The 18,490-nt window shown below is 45.1% G+C and overlaps 1 protein-coding gene across 1 annotated transcript in view; it reads left to right on the forward strand.

Annotated features, from left to right (window-relative positions):
* The window catches only part of LOC126182661 (midnolin homolog), a 780,673-nt gene that overhangs the window by 34,646 nt on the left and 727,537 nt on the right, over nucleotides 1–18,490 (forward strand). The window lies entirely within an intron of this gene.

Consider the following 18,490-nt stretch of genomic DNA (forward strand, 5'->3'; position numbering starts at 1 on the left):
AAATTTAGTTACTTATACAAGTTCTTTGCTGACAGTTTATTACAGCCTCAAGATAACGGATTCACGTCCTACGTGCTGTTTTCTGCGCAGCGGACTGCAATTATAGAAGACTGCAGGTTGGTGAACATTATTCAGAACTTAGGCATTCCAGTCAGGGCTGTGGAAGCAACTAGGCACCTCTCACGTGCTGCAATCTTAGTTCAAATCAGATCAGTGAGACGGCATATGCGGTAACGCGGAGAATGTGTGATAGAAAGAAGGGAATGGATTTATCATGTACTCATAAATCCCCCTGTCTCTCTTTTTCACTTGTCGTACGTCGATTGTAACAACTGCTGAGTTTTAAAGATAGATGACCTTCCGGAATGAAATTGGCACACTGCAGGGGATTGTGCGTTGGTATGAAACTTCCTGCAGATTAAAACTGTGTGCCGGACTACGACTCGAACTCGGGACCTTTGCCTCTCGCGAGCAAGTGCTCTACTGGTTGAGCTACCTAAGCACGACTCGGGACCCCCCCCCCCCCCACACACACACACACAACTTCAATTCTGGCAGTAGAGCACTTTTCCGCGGAAAGTAAAAGTCCCGAGTTCGAGTCTCGGTCCGGCACACAGTTTTAATCTGCCAGGAAGTTTCATAAATGATCACGATGGTTAGTAGAACAGACAAAATTGCGTATTTTAAAATAATTTTAATTCTGTTTTAGCCGTTCAGACAGTTCCATTCTCACAACTACTATACAAAACGGGGTCTTTTTTAGTTTACATCTCCTCCTGTTGATAATGAATGCAGTTCAGCGCAGCGGTTGTCATCGTGTGATACGTGTGTTTGTCTGTAGATTTGGAGACTGCCGGCGAGGACTCGGTTATCAGCCGACGGCAGCCGCAGCCCGTGGTTATTAAACAGCCGGCCGGCTGGAGATAGCAGGTGGGGGGGGGGGGGGGGGGGGGGGGGGAGAGTGGAAGGCGGCGGACCGCGATAATGCCATGGAGCAGCGCGGTGGCACAATAGGCATAATACAATACAATACTCTTATCTGTCTCCCAGTTGCGCCTAGCTGCCTGACTGTCCCGCCATCATTCCGGCTATCGGCAGTACCGGTTTTCCGAAACTGGCACGCATGTAAATGACTGGCACAATTATCCGCGAGTTTGCCGGCACCTCACGCTGTGGGCAGGAGTGTGCGCGCGACCAGATACCGATCTCCCGTCACGTCCTCCCCCTCCCCCCCTCGTTTCCTTACTGAGGGCAGCCAACCTGATTCCGTCGACCTCAGCGGCTCCGACGTTTTATGCCATCATCTTAGACGTTAATTTGCTTCCTCCGGGATGTTGGCAGGTCAGACACAACCTGTGCCCCACTCGTGACGTTTTGTTGACCTTTCTCGGGAGTGCTCGCCCGTGTAAACCGGTACCGGACACATACCTGACACCTGTACTTTCTAAATTATTGTTTGCATACTTCGACGTTGTGTAGGTGTGACACTGCACCTACTATTAAAATCTTAAGTCTCCAATCTTGTCTTTATTCTACCTTTCATGTTCTAGTAACTGGTTTCAACTCTACCTTGTCCAGATCAGATTATTATCACGATAGGAGTGCAAACAGCAAGCTAGGCACTAGTGCCCCCTACTGAGCAGCAGCAGCAGCAGCAGCAGGTGTGTAAACGAAGTAACATGTTACTTTAGTGGTTATTTGTATGTTCCTTAACTCTGTCACTGGTAAATATATATACGAGTGGTCTTAAATTCCGTTTATTACTTGATTTATTACAAACAACCGATTTCACTCGTGGTAATATATTCACAATACTTTGTCTGATAAGTATGAATACCATTTTCTTGTTTCTAAGTTGGCAGATCCGAGATATCAGCGAACAAATAAGTAATGGTATGAGGTTTACCACTGGTCTTCGCGACACTAATCTTCAGAGTTGGTTTTGTGCTCAGCTAGCATTTGTCATCTTTGGCATAACTCTCCTGATATCTTGTAATATAAAAGATAGTAAATTTTTATTCACAGTATCATTTCCTACACTATACACTATAAAATCAATGCGGGAGTCGTTTCTAACCATACGTACAATCAGTTTTCTTCCGCGGCGTACATGTAAGCAAATAGACTTCGTGAATACTGTTTCTAGTTACATCAAATTTTACTGATTGTACACCGTGAAATGCATTTTCCAACTAAGAATACACATTGCAGATAATATTGTTTCACGAATTTTTTCGCAAAGTTAGCCGCTGAGATAACATGAATTATTTCCGTTGGCAGTGCACACGTGCGTCGATTAATGGAATTATGCAACCTGATGAAAGCAGTTTATGCTCACACTTGAATGTAATAGGCATATACCCATTTGTGATTGCTTTTGGTAGCGATCGTTCTGACATTAGAGAATATTTATCTAAGATATATACGAATGAATATCCTTGACAAATGAAGTTCTGGCTGATGGGGTAATGAACTGTTGGGAAGAGGTTACAGAAGAGAGCGCAAACGATTCAGAATTTGGAGGGGACTCTGATGCATACGATGCAGCTACTGTTTCTACTGTTTCAAACACTACTACTGTAACTGATTGTAGTCTGGGTAACACAGTGCCGGGCAGACCAGAGGGTGAAACGTACAGTACAGATAACGCAGGTAGGTTAGACTGTTTGCCTGTGCTTAAAAAAAAACATTTCAGAAAAGTCGTGAAGCTGACTCTGATACTGAAGTAGCTACATATATGCATTTACGTGCGTGGACGAAACTTTGCTGTAAATCCCAGTCCTTTGCGAAATGTATTCCTCCTGAGAACGTATATTACAAGCAGAAGCTGACATTGATAATTTCCCGCATCCTGCAGATTTTTTCAAACTTACCAGAGAAGCTACTATGTACAGTTTAGTGTTTCTGATTCATTGGCATCAATATTTACGATCCCGTAACATACAAAGGATTTAGAAATGCATAATGAATTTAGCAGTTTTATTGATTCCATTACCAAATAGCACATAGTGATATGTATTTCATTGTTATGCTAGATGAATTATTTTGTCCCATAAAGAGTAGAAGCGCCTACTAAAGCGAATGGGAAAAGTCACGTGTGGTTAGACGCGCCACGAGTGCACCTCAGTACTGTTCGTGAAGAGAGCAAACTATCGTCGTGCCGACTGCTAAAAGTAAATCAGCAGTTTGTGATTTGCCTTGCGCGACAGCTGCAATGTATGACGTGGCAGTGGACAATATGAAAAGAAGTAAACGGCCATTATGGAGGAATAATGGATGAGCAGGCTTGAAGACAGATGGAGCGTGACATTTCTTTGTAAATAGCTTCTTTTACAGGACAGATAATCTTTTGGAACTACTTGAGGATAATTGTCGATTTCTACTGCACCTTGTGTAACAGAAATTAACGAAGTAGGCCGATGTTATGAGGAAAGCAAGTACTTATTCCGAGAAGCTAATCTGAGATTCCATGCCACTCGTGACCCGAAGTCCGTCAAAAAAGCTGAACTTTTGGCACGTAAACTCCTGTTTGCCATCTCCTCTTCTACATTAAAAGGTACATCGGTAACAACAGACGTATAATCCATTGGTTTTCGTCCACGTTCAAATTCTGCAAATTCACGAGCAATCGGCGTCACTTTAGTAGCAAAAACCGCAGGGCAGCACTGGTCTCCAACCACAGACGTGTCGTGGTATCCATACCGCCCGAGGAGGTTAGGATAGATTCTAATCTCCTTGATAGATTAGATTCTAAACTTCTCGATCTCGCCAAAAACTGACAAAGATATCGGAGGCATTATGACCAAGCTGTCGTCTGAAACTGTCTGACGACAGCGTTTGGCGACCGCTGTCGGTGCCACTGAGACCTCGGCGCAGCCCTGGAGCATGTGGACGCGGTGTTTGCCTAAACTCGCAACCCGCACCCTCTGCTGCACGTTGCACGGAGCAGAAGGCAAGTCACGTCTGTCCACGAAAGCGCATACGATGCCACACGAATTCTGCCGATAAAAGCCGAAGCGTTCACTCACAACTGTGCTTGCAAGCGAGGAAGGCGTCTGTAGCTTCACAGTTCACAGCTTCTACGGCGTGCTGGCGAAGGGATTTCGATGAAACCGGAGTCAAAGTACGGCAACTTCGAGTCAAGAACACGTAAATGTTTTAAATGAACAATATGAGCTGAAACTATGATTTTTTAAACAATAAAATTAAAGATAACCGTAACAGAATCAAACTTTGCGCCGCATTAAACGAAGAATGCTGTTAGTTACGCATAAAAGCGTGTAGGCAGCAGTCAACAATGGAGGAAATTAAAAAGAAAAAATCTCTCTATACGGGACCCCAGCGACCAGGATATTGTGTGGAGTGCTCAAAATGGCTACTACGAGTACATTAGGAAGGATCACTTCTCGTCTTTTTGCAAGATCTTTGTGAATGTTTTTAGGAATCGCCGACGCAGAGCATATTTTCTTATTAAATAGAATTATACAAAACAATCACCTACTACACGGAACTTTATATCACTGCCACTGGTATCTTATAAGAATCGATACAGTATCATGTTTACACAATTTACACATAAGAATAAGAAAAGAACTACCCGACGTCTCTCTACGTGTCGTTACTTCTGCCTGAGTCTACATAAGAGTCTGGTAACAGAGTGGATCACGAGGTGGAGGTCCTTAGCGCCGAATCCATCCTAACAAAAGCAATAGTGTTACAACAGATGGTGCATTGCGGAAGCCTTTGCAATATGTTTATGCAGAAGAACATCTTATGAATTTGCAGCTTCCTTCTTAGAAGGAAAATGAGGATTTTTAGGAAGCGGCTGTATCGTATGCAGGAGTGGCTGAGCTCGAAGCTGAGGAGGTACAATCGGGTTTTTCGACTTTGAAGGCGTACAGTTCGCAAGAAGGTTCATCGCAGATGGTCTCCTCGCTATTATGCGAAGAGGAACTGTCTACCCAGAAAAGAACTTGCCGAGTACTGCGCACTCTTTTCTCAGTTGCTGGGAAAAAGCAGACAACTTTTGCTACGTCAGGTGAAGAGAGACACTTTGTTACATCCACTAAATGATTCGTGGTAACACTGAAAAACAAGATTACAAACTTTAAATAGATCCAGCAAAACAGACAATTCTCAGTCAACCTTCAGTGACTGCCATTCAGGCTATGTGTAAAAGACAAACCTAAATTTTAGAATAAGATACGCTGAACATTTAAAGCACTTAAAAGTGGATACAAATACATCACGTTTTGCGAAGAACCTCATATAACAGACTCACCGCCCTGCTAGTGCCACCTTCCTCACTTGAACACGGAATTTTTTTCTGAGATTATGATATAGGCCTAAAATTTCAGATACTTGCCTGTGCTACAGCTGACATTCCACTTAAAGTGCAGAAATGAGGCTACAATTGCTAGAAAGGCGCAGAACATACATAATGTAACATAAGGTAACGTTCAACTAACTGTCATTCAACTTTTAGGTTGTTTGAAACTTGTGTATTTCAATAAAGTGGCGATTTCAGATCCAAGGTCCGAGATATCCATTTTACTACTATTTTTCTCGTCTCCAGGATGCCACAACCCTATTGTACTAAAGTAATAAATTTATTAGAATCCCTATTAGCCTGTGGGAAGGTCTCCCCCATTTTACCGAAGGAAACAAAAGCATTGTCGAAGACTGTACGTTCGAACGTTGAGATCGGTTGTACCGAGATCACTCATGTAGTGCTCTACTGATTTCAAAAGATTGGCTGTCTTCGGCCGATGTCGGTCGTCTGCGCAACGCCCCGATGTCGGTGCCACCGTGAACGCGGCCTAAAAAGAACATGTAAACGGACACTTACACAGCTTCGTAAAGAGATTACAAATACAAGGATTTTTAGTTCGATTGTAAACAAACTGTGAAACTTTATTTTTGCACTTAACATGACTGTCACGCCTGACAGTAGTTTGGTATACAAGAAACGCCAATTTGCTCGTGGCGCGGATTTCATACTAAACTGTAGGTTCCCCAATAACAAACTGTTTCTGTCCATTTACGGGGGCCGAGAAAGCGAGCACATTCCACTTCTAATAGAGAGAAGCACGTATTGTTCAGACCATTCTTCGGGTTGATGACACACTTCCTCTCGTCTGCAAAATTCCAGACAGTTAATTATTTCCAGCGCTTGAGATAAGCATGTCTTCCACTAAAATAAAGAACTGCAGTGGAAGTCAGTATGTTTACACATGGCGCCGGTAGTGACTGACGAATTGTGAATGTCAGTATTTCATCAGTTTCTTCCTAAATTTACTACCGTGGAGCAGTCGCACATCTTCGTTTTTAAACCAGAGAGGTGCCTGGAGCTGCAGTAACGCGGGTAAATTTCATACATGAGCGCCTGCAAAGCCGAATGAATAGCGTCGTTGCCTTCGTAGAGGAAGGACCTGGGTTGGTGTCTCCTCAGAGTTTTGTTAGGCAGAGCGGTCTGGAATGGAGTCCACCTGAAGGCCACATAAGGAGCTGCTTGAATAAAGAAGCAGCAGCATAACAGGGACTCACCTACTAACAAAAACGGCCTGGAAGGAATTAGCGGCTTGCTGATCTTATGACCCACGATCATAGGTCACTGCATCCAGTAGTCAGCTAGTCGGGACAAGCCTACGGCCTAATCCGTCAGTGGTGTTTACATTATGTTTACATTGCATGTATGTCAATGAAACCCTTGTTTGAAACTGGATGGCGAGGTAGTACAGATTCAGTGTTAAATAGAAGTTAAAACATGTAGCCCGGATGTGACGTTTCCAGAGAAGCGATGCCTGCATTCGCCATTAATAATTTAGGGACTACCTTGGTAGGTGTGAGTGCGTGAGGACATAAACTCGCTCCTTCCAAATGTGATTACCAAATTTGGATGGTTTGGCACGATATCATCCAAATATAGTATCTTCGAGCTGGTAAACGTAACACATCCAGAGCCTACATACTGTTGTCAGTCATACGATGCCGTCGCCAAAATTCAGATAGCTTTTGTTGCCTACGGAACACTGGGTGGATAAGCAGCCGAGATCTCTACGTGCGGAGTTCTGTCCGCTGCCCGACGTCGACTGGCAGGACCGGGTGGACGGGTGGGAGACGCGACCACAACGGAACACGTTTAATTAGTGGATGCCGCCTACCTAGGCCGGATGTTATCGGGCAAGGCGCCAGCCACAGGCGCCAGCCACCAGGACAGTCTGTCCCCTGATCCCTCCGTGGTGCTGCTCCCTGTCGCCTATGTCTACATCTGCGCTCCGCAAACTACACTGAAGTACGTGGCAGAGGGTACTTCAAATTGCACTGCGTATGTGGGGTTTCTTCCCGTTGCGTTCGCTTATGGAGCGTGGAAAAAATGAATACTTCGCTATCTCTGTGCACTTGAAACCCTCCCCCTTGCTCTAATAAGTACGTATCCCGGTGTTTGGTTGTACATTGGAGTCCAAAATTAAGGCAACAAACGGAAATTTTGCAAGGTTACGTATATTTTGCAACAATACGGTATGAATATATCTATTAAAGTGGAAACAATGAAAAGAATACAGAAGGTAAATAACTGCAACATGCATAACAATAGACGAAAATGTTCGTCGTTTTATCCAACTTAACGGAGGTGCACACGCATTCCGACAACTGGTTAATTTGGCCAGTGTGGGGTGTAATCACCTTTGGCAGCAGTGCAGGCCAGACATCGACGGGGCATGCTTTGAACGATGTCATCAACCTAATGATGAGGCAATAAAGCCCGTTCTTCCTGCACAGCTGCTCTCAAGTCTTGGAGAGTGATTGGAGGATGCTGACGTGATGCAATTCGTCTCCCTAGTACATCCCAAATATTCTCTGTGGGATTCAAACTGGGAGAACCAGGAGCTCGGGCAGTGTATGCAGTATCTTACAAGAAAACATCAACTCCCCCACTCATCCACCCTCCTGCAAGAGGTCGAGTATCAGTACGAATTATGCGTCCACAGCACCTCACCACAACGACACATTAGGTCCCAACAATAACTCGTCACGATACCTTACAGCAGTTAAACATTGCCCATTCACTCGTATAATTTCATGAGAAGGTGTTCATGTGGTCAATATAATCGCTGCCCTCCACGACATCGGTCTCTTTCCACAATGTTTTGACCCGAAATCGTGTTCCACGTTCTCTCCAGATGCGAAACCTTCGAGAATCACTCTCCAGACCAAATAGGGACTCATCTGTGGAAAGATCATTGGCTTACTGTTCGATCATCCGTGAGGCATGTTGACCACTCTCGACGTTCCCTTCTGTTGAGACGCGTCAGAGGTACACATACAGAAGGTCTCTAACAATAAAGGCAACTCCACTGAAGCCTTTGCGTCGATACAAACGTCGAATGGACGCTACGAGGTCAGACGCCAGTTTCCGTGCAGTACTAGGGCTCTTTCTGATGTCACACGTGGTTGACCCTATGTGTTCGGGAAACAGTTTCGGTCTCTGTAAACTGTCACCACATTCGAGGAACAACAGAACGATTCACATTAAGCCATCGAGCCACGTCAGTTTGTCACTCTATAGCTTCCATTCTTCTTATGGCCCTCCACCGCAGAGAGCGATTGTGGATTTGGAACTATACGGCGAATGCTGCCCTGTTTGATAGGTGGCCTTACGTCATCGTTGGCGTGGTTGTCTGTTGACCGGAGTGCCATCTTCCGTGCAGAACACGATCGAACAGACATCTGTTGACAGTTTGTATGTTTATATCGTGAATCAGAGACAGGAAAGAGAAATAGCGGTTTCTTTTTTCAATTTTAGACACCAGTGTAACAGACAAACTGCAAAGGCGATTGTAGACCCCTTGCAAAAATTCTCGAAAACAGTCCTACCTGTATTCTTCCAAAGACTTGCTTATCGCCGCAGCTGCTAGCACCAGATCGTGGCGTCGGTGAGATGTTGTAGCGTTGTTAATTTAATATTGTAGGAAAGTGATGAGGTAATCTGCAGTAAAGAGCACATCATGTGTTTTAAGAGGTGCTACCTCTTATTAAGGTCTGAAAATCTTACCAAGGTGTTCAAACTAAACTATATCTGTAGCTATTAACTACAGGCACTCGTCTCACTTGCTGGTACTTTAATCCTATAATGCCTACTTCGTAGTAATACGATCGTTCTTGATGACACTTCAGTCAAAATCTGCGTGGCTGCAGTTTTGGCCTTCACATTTGCATCTGATTACGACAGTCTTAATAATGATATTTTCCATAACAACTGGCTGTAGCCATCACCACCACGACCGATTATTCTCGATATTTTCTTTATGAAAAAAGTAATAATGTTTTACACCTGAATATACCCATCACCGATACGACCGTTCACTATGGCTCCCGCTAACAGACTTAGCTACCAGCATAGAAAACAGACTGCCTCCTGATAGAAAGCTGCTTCTGGCTCGAGTCGCTACAAAGGAAAGTTTGTAGTGGAGCCTTGCTCACAAAGAGACCGTACGAACTTCGCCTCACCGATTTCATTCGTATTGGCAGGATGTGTAGGGCGCGATTACGACTTCAACCTATGTAAACTGGAAGAAACAACTTTCAACCGTTTTCGAGAAAACTGCATTTGCAAATTTTAGAGGCGCTTATATATTTTGTGGTCCAACCGTTTCCGAGAAAGCTGCATTTGAAAAATTGATAGAAGCTTGTATATTTTGTGGGCCAACGGCATTACCGCAGTGTTAACACCGGTTCCCGTCAGATCAACGATGTTAAGTGCTGTCGGGTTTGGCTTCCACTGTCCGGGTCTGCCGAGTGTCGCCAAGCGAGGTGCACTCAAGCGAGGTGCGGCCAATTGAGGAGCCACTTGACTGTCAAGTAGCGACACCGATCACGGAAACTGACAACGGCCGCGAGAGCGGTGCGCTGACCACATACTCCACCGTATCCCGCGTCCGGCCATACCGATTTAGGCTTTCCATGATTTCCCTAAATCGCTCCAGGCAAATGCCGGGATGGTTCCTTTGAAAGGGCATGGCCGACTTCCTTCCCCGTCCTTCCCTAACCCCATGAGACCGATGACCTCGCAGTTTGGTCTCTTCCCCCAAACAACCCCAACCCTTCACCGTATCCGCATCCGGTGACGCCTCAGGATATATGGCGGCCGGCCGGTCGGTAGCTACCGTTGGGCCTTCAAAGCCTGTTCGGACGATGTCTGGTAAGAGCGAGGTTGGTGGGTCGAATCGCACCGCCGCCGCCGGTATGTTTTTTTATTTGCACTTAATTGGTTCAAAATGGCTCTGATGGCTCTGAGCACTATGGGACTTTACATCTGAGGTCATCAGTCCCCTAGAACTTAGAACTACATAAACCTAACTAACCTAAGGACATCACACACTCCCATGCCCGAGGCAGGATTCGAACCCGCGAACGTAGCGGTCGCGCGGTTCTAGGCTAAAGCGCCTGCAACCGCTCTTCCACACCGGCCGGCGTGCACTTAATTCAAACAGCACCTTTATGATTGTGCAGTTTACCAATATTTAATGATTCATTTTTTTCGTAATCTTCATCATAAAGAAAGGACAATTTTTTTTTCTTAAGGAGATTGGAAACAGAGGAAAAGGATACACGAGAACTTTGATATCAGCGTAGTCATTTTATTCATCTTATTGTATCTGCATTTGTAACAAGTAGAATATTTAACCATAAAAGCAGTGCACGAATAAAAATGATACTGATCGCATAAACATAACGACATTAATGACTGCGATAAACGGGAGATTTAGTAAACGCCATAGGTTTCCGTGTGCACGGTTTTTTCAGTACGACTGTTACAAAACAAACGTGGTTTACATTCATAATCGGTTCTCGGGCGCCACACCATTTTGCGGCGTACCGCGCACATCGAAGCAAATCGCTGCGTAATAGTGCAGATAGCTCAAAAAAAAGCTGTATCGACAGCGAGATTCGGTCCAGCGACCTCAAGCTTCTACATCTTCATGAATACTCTGCAAATCACATTTAAGTGCCTGGCAGAGGGTTCATGAAACTAAGTGCTTACTCGATCGGCTATTAGTTCCTTGAAACCTAGTGATCCTACTAAGTATATAAACACGTCTCAATTTTCTCGAAAACGGTTAAGTGGTGCGGCTTTATGTTTACAGATGTTGAAGTCCTCGTCGTGCCTTAAGTAACCCGCCGATTTGAAACAAATCGGTGAGGGGAAATTCGTATGGCCCTCTTCTTAGCCAATAGCAAGCAAGGATGTTGTTTCCAGGTGGGTGACGCCGTGCACGTCAACAAAATGCCACACTGGAACCTCCGCATCTCCTTCTGGCCGAAATGTAGGTCTTGCGACGACATTACAAATCTTCGATACCCAGTTTAATAAAGTGTTACACCATTCTCCATAGTGGAGACTCCTGAAGCACGCCTGTGGGGGGGCCTCGATTCTGAGGTACACGGCTTCGAAGCCTGCCAGTATTTGGTCGGCCAGGGGAGGAGAGATGGCGACAGGAACTGCTTGATCACCAGTCTTTGCGCTAGTGTCCTGGATTAAATTCCAGTCCTCTCCGCAGTGTCTCTCTAAGTGAGGAAATATGAGTCACTCGTATTTTTGCAGGTTCCTCAGTTAATACTAGTGCTTAAAGCTTCGAAAGTAAGCTTTCGGCTGACAGTTGGCGTCTATCTTCGAGCGTCTCCGAGTTCAGTTTTTCAGCGTTTCCGTGACGCTCTCCCACGGTGCCTTCTTTGTATAAGTTCAGCATCCTCTGTTAGTTCTGCTTGGTAGAGGTTCACTCACATGAGCAATTTTGTTGCACAGTGTCAGACGAGACTTTCCTTCCAATGCCTTCTCTTGTGATTGCATTTTCCCAATGTCAAACCCATGAATCAAAGCATGTCACATATGATTCAGTCTGTTTGGTGACCATTTCATAGCCGGCCGGAGTGGCCGAGCGGTTCTAGGCGCTACAGTCTGGAACCGCGCGACCGGTACGGTCTTATCAAGATCTAATCGAGAATTTGTAAAGATTTTTCCAGCCGGTTTTTGACTATAGATTATTATATAAAAGAAATCCCTGTTATATAAACTATGCAGTGGCCGTATCTGATTTTTTTACTGTCGACGTCGGTGGAGTAACAGAAAGGAGCGGAGAATTGGAGTTTAATATCCCATCAACGATAGTCGAGACGCAGCAGAGGTCTGGATTCGGGATATAGCCATGTCATTTGCAAATGAACCATTTCAGATAACCTGAATTAGGATAAACTGAAGAGGCGGACATCTAAGCAATAACCCTCTCCCATGCGAGTCCGATGCCTTAACTAGTGCGTTGTTTCACTTGGTGATGGTGCAAAGAGCTTCAGAGAAAGGCATAGTTACTTTCCACACAATCTGTTCTGTTCAAATACTGTATTCATCATTACTCGCCAATTTGAACCTTACGTCCTTGCCAAGCACAAGTATTATGTAGACTCATTCCTATTATAGGTCAAAATAAGAAGAGACATGCTATGCAAGTTTACCACTGCATGGCCACCATCCTCCAATCATAACAGTTAATCACAATTAAGACACTTATTCACAGTCTACTCAGATGTTTTCACCGCAAGTATATCTGTGCTCATGCCTTTCTTGGAATTTATACAGTATATGGTGAACTACGAGTAGAAATCGAAAGTTATGTAGTACGGTTAATATCCTTTCGAAGTTCTAACTTTGAGAAAGTTATCTAAACGTTTACATGTTTCGTTACCAAAACAAATCTAAGGATTAGTTAAGATCCTTACATACAACCAACACGGTACTGATGGTCACTCTATCGTAAGGAAAAAGAATTAGTTTCTTTGGTGCCGTATCCTGAGTGACCAAGGAATCATAAACGTGATAATGGTGGAAAGTGTGAAGTGTGAAAACTGTAAATGGAGACGAGGCTTGAGTATAGCGGGCAGATTCATATGGACTTAGTTTGCATTAATTAGAGACGGATAGGATTTCGCAGGATAGCCAAGCATGGATAGCTGTGTCAAATCATCAGACTGAAGACGAGAACAACAATAACATAAATCTCCCAAAACATTTTTGCAGTTTCGTAATTCAGACGATGTGAAATCTTAGTGTGAAGTCGCCGTTATCAGTACTTCACTTAGCAATAACATTGTGATAGAAGGTCTGCAGATGATAGTAACACGAATTTGTAAGTGTGTAAGTGAGGGGAATGCTGCTGCTTTCAGTTCGTTCTAGTGCCGTTCCTGAAAATAAGGATTATTTATTTAGTGGAGGGTCTTTCCCTTCGCATCTGAACTCGGCCAACGTCCCATGTTCCACTAGTTATTCCTGTGTATTGGCGAACTGTGTCTGATTTGCTGCTGTCCACAGCTGTGGCCAGCCGCGAATGGACGCGTTTTCCTGTCTGGCATGTCTTCTGCAGACGGCTAGGCAGCTGGCCCATTCACATAGGAAGGCTCTCAAGTTTGTGTACAACATAGCTTCTAATTTTCTAGAGTCCTTGCCATTTTATCGGGTCTAAGTTTTTAAGCTACTTTATTTTCCGAAAGTTTGCCGAGAAATTTGATACTTGTTAAAATATAAACACTTTTAAATTATTTTGTGTGTCATTACCGCCCCGAACCACCCATCAATCTTTTAACCTGTTGCAGCCTCCAAGCACATAAGACTGCAGACATTCAGAAATCAGTGAAGGATGATTTTTTTTTATTGCAGAAGGCTGGATTCTACAAAATGCATTGTCAGTGTGGTGTGGTATAGCCCAGACAACGCGCACCGTGGATGAACACTGCACAGAACATAAATGACGCACTCGCCGTGTGCAGACAGCCAGTTCTGGTGTTGTTGAGCATTGTATCTCTACAGGACACTCAATGGCGTACGATAAAACAATAATTGTGGTCACAGATACAACTTTATGGGACTCGATTAGTAAATAATTGTTGTAAATATGTACTGCGGACATTCTTCAGAACCGTGAGAGCGGATATCAGGTTCGTGGCGCCCCATAATTTCCGCAATTTGCTGCAAACAAAGATACTAGAAGAGTACGCCGATGGCCATGGTGAGTCTTAGGATAGATAAGTTCCGTAGTCCATCGGCGATGATGCTGGCAATCCATATCGTGGTCAGTGTATCATCACGAACGCATGCGCACAGTATGCATCTAAAGAGCTCTAATAAGTTTTCGGGCGGGAGGAGCCATCGCCAGTCTTCAGTGGCTGACCTGAAGATGAGTGGCAGGTGCGCATTCGAGAGATCTTGGAGTACAGTTAACGAAGACGTTCTGCGAGCCGGAAACTTCTTTGAATACTTGAAAAAAGAGACAGCATTGGTCGTATATTTTTTACTATCGCAAAATCGATTTTCTGTCACTGAGTGACCATCTTCAGTGCTGTATTGTATAACTTAAATTAGGATGCACTGTTGTCACTAAGCTAGCGGCAATCACATAGACTTATTGTTACAAAACATGGAGTCGCCAATCAACTTCTTTGAATATTCAATACACCGGAAAAATTCCAGGGAATGTTTTACAGGCGGACCCGTATTAATAGCCTGCACTGCTACACCAATGTTAGCCAGTCGAAGAAGGGTCGCCAACGTTGCTTTAACCCTCGAGACACGGTTAAACTTTCACCGCCCCATTGTAAATAATTAAAAGTTCTTTAGGTATCCAACCACTTCAAGGAAGATCCCGAGATCCGCCCACAGGACAGGTACATCTTCACAACTAACTGTCCATGCACCGCTTGCAACTGCTATTTAACAACTCCCGCTGATAATCTCCACACAACGAAACATTAATGCACTTCAGTATTAAAAAACGGAAAAAAGTCGTACAAAAACGAAAACAAATGAATTTTGTATGTTTCAGTTAAACCTCTCCACATTCTGATACAAAGTTTCTCTTCCTGTGGAACATTTACACTCTTACTAAAAGTGCATCAGTCTTCGAGAAACATAGGATAGTACCCAATCAGACTTCTGTACAGTGATGCGTCGTGTAAAATTATGCCAGTGTGCTACAATGTGATGGGCTATAGCCTTTCGACTTATACTGAGGTGACGAAAGTCATGGGATAGCGACATGCACATGGCGGTAGTATCACGTACACAAGGTATAGAAGGCCAGTGCATTGGCGAGCAGTAATTTATGCTCAACTGATTCACGTGAAAAGATGTTCGACATGATTGTGGCCGCACGACGCGAATTAACAAAACTTGAACGCGGAATTGAAGTTGGAGCTAGACGCGTGGAGCATTCCATTTCGGAAACAGTTAACGAATTCGGTATTGTGAGATCCACACTGTCGACAGTGCGACGGGAATACCAAATTTCAGGCATTACCTCTCACCCCCCGACACGCAGTAGCCGGCGGCCTTCATTTAAAGACAGAGAGCAGTGGCGTTTGCGTATTCAGTGCTGATAGACAAGCACAACTGCGTGAAATAACCGCAGAAATCATATTAGGATGGACCCTAGACGACTGTTGTACCGTGGCCTGGAGGTCAGATGAGTCCAGGTTTCAGTTGGTAATAGCTCACTGTAAGGTTCGAATGTGCGCAGACCCCAAGAAGACATTTGAAGTGTTGGCAGAAGAGCCAACACCTTGTACCTAGAGGAGGCCGAAAGGCACGCGTTAAAGCTCACGCAGACTGGCGTGAGGTCTGGAACAGTTAAGGGAAATTATAGTAGCAAATAAAGTACGTAGTTGAAGTAATACTTAACTTTATTGCATAATTGGTGAACATCGCTCTTGATATCACATAAGTGCAATCTCAATATCAATTGGTAATGGCGCCTTGCTAGGTCGTAGCAACTGACGTAGCTGAAGGCTATGCTAACTATCGTCTCGGCAAATGAGAGCGTATTTGTCAATGTAGCATTGCTAGCAATGTCTGCTGTACAACTGGGGCGAGTGCTAGGATCTGTCTCTAGACCTGCCGTGCGGCGGCGCTCGGTCTGCCATCACTGACAGTGGCGACACGCGGGTCTGACGTATACTAACGGACCGCTGCCGATTTAAAGGCTACCACCTAGCAAGTGTGGTGTCTGGCGGTGACACCACAACATTGACCCAACTTTTCAAGAAGGCACTGTGCGAGCTGGTGGTGGCTCCATAAGGGCGTAGGCTGTGTTTACATGGAATGGACTGGGTCCTCTGGTCCAACTGAACCGATCATTCACTGAAAATGGTTATGTTCGGTTACTTTAAGATATTTACATCCATTTATGGACTTCATGTTCCCAAATGCGCAATGTCTCCCAGCCATACTTGTTCGCGATTGATTTGAAGAACATTTTGGACAATTCTAGCGAATTATTTGGCCACCCAGGTCGACCGACATGAGTCCAATCGAACATTTATAGGACGTAATCGAGACATGAGTTTGTTCACAAACTTCTCCACCGACAACATTTTCGCAGTTACGGACGGATATAGAGGCAGCAGCATGGCTCAATGTTTCTGCAGGGAACTTCCAACGACTTGTTGAGTCCATGCCACGTCGAGCTGCTACACTACGCCGGTCAAAAGGCAGGCACGATATGAACACATGTCCCACGGCTTCTGTCACCTCGGTGTACAGTAATAGAAATAGTAGCTTTGAATAGATTAATTTTACGTACCTAAACTGAACGAATTTAAATTTTATTTTAAATACTCTAATACCGCAATGAATAAAATAAAATGGAGAAAATGTTGGTGTCTGTGGTAATCGAACCCAGGTCCGCAAATTATTAGTCAATGCTTCATACTAGTGACGCACAGTGGAGGCATGACATGGACGCTTTGAAGTTCTCTTACACTCTACGCCTGTACAATATGCTACCCACAATTTCAACCAACGAGCGAGGTGGCGCAGTGGTAAGACACTGGACTCGCATTCGGGAGGACGACGGTTCAATCCCGCGTCCGGCCATCCTGATTTAGGTTTCCCGTGAGTTCCCTAAATCGCTCCAGGCAAATTCCGGGATGGTTCCTTTGAAAGGGCACGGCCGACTTCCTTCCCTAATCGGATGAGACCGATGACCTCGCTGTCTGGTCTCCTTCCCCAAAAGAACCCAACCCACAATTTCAAAGAAAAATACGACCTTTTAAATTTAGTAATCTGTGCAAATAATTGACATGTTTGTTCAGAACATGACCTGCCATTCTTAAAACGTCTTTCACCTCAAATTTCCGGAGAAGTCTGTCTATCTTGAACGAAATAATTCCAACAGAGAGTAGGAAAGCTTGTGATTTTGCCAGCATGCTGGTCTCTGGGGTTAACTGGAGCAGTATGTGACGTAATATTCGTCCCGCGCGCCGCACAAGAGTGCATGGATTATGGTCGTCGCGTGTTTGATTTCGCTCGTTGTCGCGGAGGCACGGAGGAGACAGCACCGTTTCACTGCTCGCCGCTGACTTGCCACTTGTGTGTTAGCTCGGCAGCGTCCATCCAGGCGTGGTGAGCGCGGCGGCGCTGTCACCGCCGAGGCCTTGGCGCAGCCACCCACTTCCTGGGACTTGCGTAACGCGCCTCTCCCTGGCGCCTCTGCCGCTCGCGACACCGATCCCACAGCACGGGAGCGCATAGCAGAGCACAGCGGGCGGGTAGGCCACTGTTTGCTTTGGACGCGACAGCCGCCGCCTGCAGCCAGCAGCCATTAACTCAACCCGCTGCTGTCAGGGGACGGCCGGGTCGTTAGCTCGGCGCTCAGCGGCGGGCGTGTTCGGCACGTGTTACCCGTACGCTGGCTTAATCTCGTCCAGGGGTGAGTGCAAGGGTGGAGGGGAGCAGGGAAGGGGTGGCGCATCGTGTTTCGGAATCCCGGCAGAGTTCCCCAAAGGCACTTGTTTCAGCACAGGCACCTCAGGAAATTGCTTGCTGCAGATCTCTGTAACTTGAGCGCATTGCGCTACCTTACCCTTCATTGCGCTACCTTACCCTTCGCTGTCTGCATGCTGTAGTCCTACATCCGAAAAGAGATAACACTGCGAATGGTAAGTACTTCTCTTGTCAAAAAACGTAGTAAGCTTTACTCCTGATTACGAAAGTTACAGTAATCCTCGAGAAATTTGATAATAAACTCCATTTGCTGTCTTTTCAGAAGCGTCTTACTTCGCCGTTATATATTCCGAAGGGACTGGACTAGTGTGCGAACTAACATTTGTGCTGGGGCTCACAGGTAGCCCGTCTGTTAGTTGACGAAGCCCACGATTGGGAAAGAAAACAAATAAAATGCCTTGGGCTCCGCGGAAATGTCAACATGTCCCGTCTCTGGGCAACTGTCGCAAACTCCATTTCGAAGGACACATTCACCTTTAGGGCTTGAGGAACTTCAAGGCGGTAGCTAAATGCCACAGACGCTTATCTGTGAATTTAACTGATTTGTGTTGTATCGCAATGAAGTAATTTTTACGTTTTCTTTAACCTGTTTTATGACCATACGCGGTTTTCAGTTTGCCAATAATTGCTAACTTTCTCGGCAACTGGGTGAGATTTCACTCA

Source organism: Schistocerca cancellata, chromosome 1, assembly GCF_023864275.1.
Source record: "Schistocerca cancellata isolate TAMUIC-IGC-003103 chromosome 1, iqSchCanc2.1, whole genome shotgun sequence".
In the NCBI taxonomy this organism is placed as follows: Eukaryota; Metazoa; Arthropoda; class Insecta; order Orthoptera; family Acrididae; genus Schistocerca; species Schistocerca cancellata.